At 49.9% G+C, this 3,277-nt stretch overlaps 1 pseudogene; it reads right to left on the bottom strand.

Annotated features, from left to right (window-relative positions):
* Positions 1-560: 560 nt before the first annotated feature.
* LOC118914178 (procathepsin L-like) lies at positions 561-1,438 on the bottom strand (annotated as a pseudogene).
* Positions 1,439-3,277: the final 1,839 nt, after the last annotated feature.

Raw genomic sequence — 3,277 nt, forward strand, 5'->3', positions numbered from 1 at the left:
GTGAATGTAGTAACCACATTGTTTTTCATGTGAAACCTTCATAAGGGTGTATATCAATTATACCTTAATTAAAAAAAAGAGGTATCTCAAAATTCAGTGCAATATTATAAACAAGTTCCAAATAAGATGTAAATATTTGCCAAAAAATAGTAATGGCCAATAAAAAGGAAAAAGTCAAGCAACTCACAAGAAACCAACCAAATCCAAGATAATTTCTACTTAAAAGATTTCCAGTAAGATCTGCTTATCAAGGATCACTCATATTTATTGGTAATAATTAGCATAATCCTTCCTACTCTTAGAATGTCAACTGAGGAAACAGGACAAAACAAAAAAATGCTTTCGTAATTCCAGTAAAAATTTTTTTGGAACAAAGACCCAACTATTGGAAAATAGTCACATAAATTAGGTTCTAGAATTACATAGCCACTTAGAAATATTCATGAAGAGTTTATTATGAGAAAATGCTTAAAGTATAATGTCAAATGGAAACATCACTTTATTAAATGCACACACTCAAAATTCTACAATCCTGGGAAGCAGGACGTCGCACAGGTGACTCAGTCATGGTGGTGGTTTCCAGGTCTGCCTGCTTGAATTTCTACACTAAGGAGACAAACACGTGTACCTGCTTGATAGAACTGGAACGACTCATGGCCAGCATTGCTGGCAACAGAGATGGGCCCCACTGCCGCCACGGCCTTCATGAGGGCCTTCTCCCGCTGAGGGACGTCCACGAAACCAGGGTTATGGCGGCGGCAAACTTGGGCTTGTAGTTACAGGCATCTGTGTCCTTTTAAAGGCAAATGGGAAAGAAACTTGATGGCCACCATCCATCTCCAGGGGAACATGAGTTCCAGGTCCAAAAAACAGCAGTTTGCAGCTTAATGATTTCCCAGAACTTTATTATAAAGCAGCCCAGAAAGCAAAATACTTTCGGTTGGTTTGAAGTGGAGAAATTAGCAGATGTTTCTTCAGTGAGACCCCTTGGGGATGTCCATAAGACACTTTTCACCATGGAGAAATCTGCATTATACGCAGAATGTTGATACATTCTCCATGTTCCACAGAAGTAAGAACAGCTACACTGCTGACTGCAAAAGCTGGTAATTCACAATGACAGTTCTGGCAGTTTGCAAAGAATGTGAATGCTGAATAAGGTTCCTGTTATCTCTGAAAATTAACTTTGAAAGCAGAGCTGGAATAATAAGATAAGGAATCTCATTTACCCTTGCAAGGTATGGATAGGATTCCTCTGAGTCCAGGCCTCCATTGTCCTTAACATACTGGAAAGCATTGTCCATTAGGCCACTGTTGCAGCCCTCATTGCCTTGAGACTGAGAGCAGTCCGCCAGGTTCTGCTCACTCAGTGAATCAAGGTTACCAGTTTTCTGGAACATCTGTCCTTCCAGGGCACCAGTTGCACTAAAAGCCCAGCAAGAACCACTCCGTGTGGCTTTAAGCAGACCCTGGCCTCTGGGACACCTGGGACACTGGGCTGGCTGCCACACATCGGGTGCTGAGAGACCTGCAGAGCCAGTGCCTGGGCCGTGTGAATGCTGATGGATGCATCCACTGCAGCCCTGAATGGTCCCTCATGGTGGTCTACCTGGTGCCCACCACCTGCAACAGTCAGTGGGCGGTCCCAGGCACTGGAAATTCTGCCACACCCTTTGACTTTTGGAGGTCTCCTCCGGGGTGTGGGGCTGGCTGCCCTTCATGGTGGGGACTTAGTGATATGTGCCCAGGTGACATCACAATTGTAGTTGCTGGTCAGCTAGCTCAGTGTGTGCTTGGCCTCGAGAAGAGTCAGAAGCAAAGGAGATGTTCTCCTAGTTTCATACTCTGTTCTTGGATCCTTTCGCACACAACTGATTGTCTGCATGGGCAATTTCCTTTTTAAGTTCCGTGTCCCACCCCACCACCTCTGTCATTGTCGTCTGCTTCTCCCACCCCAGGACACTGCCCCTCCTGCCAGGGAGCACCCTGCTGTTCCTGCACCTGCCGACTGCCCTGGTCACAGGCTGATCTACCCAGATCGTGTGCCACTATCAGGGGGCTTTTCCATCCAGCTGCAGAGGTGATATCCTATCAGGCTTCCAGATGCTCCCCTCCGGGTGTCCTGCCCTTAATGAACTGGAGAGACCCGCCAAAGAAGCCCACTCTCTCAGCGCTTAAGTCCAGGATGTCTGGACACTTGAGAGCCAGGAGCATCCCTTCTCTTTCAGGGCAAATACATACTTTCCTGCATTTATGACCTGAGCAGGTAGCCAAGGCTAGGAAGCCAGTGCCAGCCATTCACCTCCCGCTTCCTTGCCCAGAAGTGGAGGTCCACAAAGAGCCTGCAAAAGGGGTGACAGAAGAGGAGGAGGATCACGAAGAGCCCACAGGGCAGGATGATGAGAACAGGGGCCCCCGTGGCAGTGGGGATATGTCATCTACATCTAGGCCCCCTAGACACCAGCAGAGTTCTCACCTCCCTGGAGTGCAAGCCGGGGCCTCTGGACCGCCATCCTAGGCCCCCAGAAGATAGATGGCTTGAGGAAGACCACCCACATGTCTCAGGTGAGCCCCTCCTCTGAAGAGCCCTTCTGGAGATGTTCGGCCTCCTGGGAGGTTTGATCCAGAAGGAACGGTGCTCTCTGACCCCAGCCTATGCTGTTCCTAGCTGCCAGAGGCGTCCACAGAGGAAGTGCCAGGTGAAGACCATCAGCTGAGCTCCGCAGACTCACCGCCATCTGAGAAGAAGATGCAGGGCACAAAGCCTGCAGTCATGCCATCCAGGAGCTCTTTGCCACACGAAGAAAGCATCCATGCCTCCGGTGCTCCCGCTGCCGCAGCCCCTGCCACTACCAGCACCGTGGGATTGTGGTGAGCTGGCCCCACCTCGTAAGCTTCCTTGCTTAGCTGTCGCCAAAAACCTGGGCAACCTGGAGAATAGCACTGACTGTCAGAGAAACAAAAGCTTGGAGGATAAAAGAGAGGTTGTGGCTGATGGCCGTGCCACTCAGCCTGCCCCTTCCTCCTCACCACCTGCCCCAGAGACGGCAGGCTCCCTGCCCTTGGCTACTCACACCTCAGAGGTCCCTGCAGTGGGAAGTCCACCAGAGGAAAGTCAGGGCCTTTTTCATTCATGCACAGCTACAGCATCGCCTACTTCTAACCTCCCCGCACCTCCCAGCCTCCCTGTCCAACGAACTCCCCACTCCCTATGTGTACAGACTCTCCTGCTCCTTGCTTCTCACCCACCCCTGTTCCCATGCCTTCCTCAGTCACT

The sequence above is a fragment of the Manis pentadactyla genome, chromosome 16 (assembly GCF_030020395.1).
Source record: "Manis pentadactyla isolate mManPen7 chromosome 16, mManPen7.hap1, whole genome shotgun sequence".
In the NCBI taxonomy this organism is placed as follows: domain Eukaryota; kingdom Metazoa; phylum Chordata; class Mammalia; order Pholidota; family Manidae; genus Manis; species Manis pentadactyla.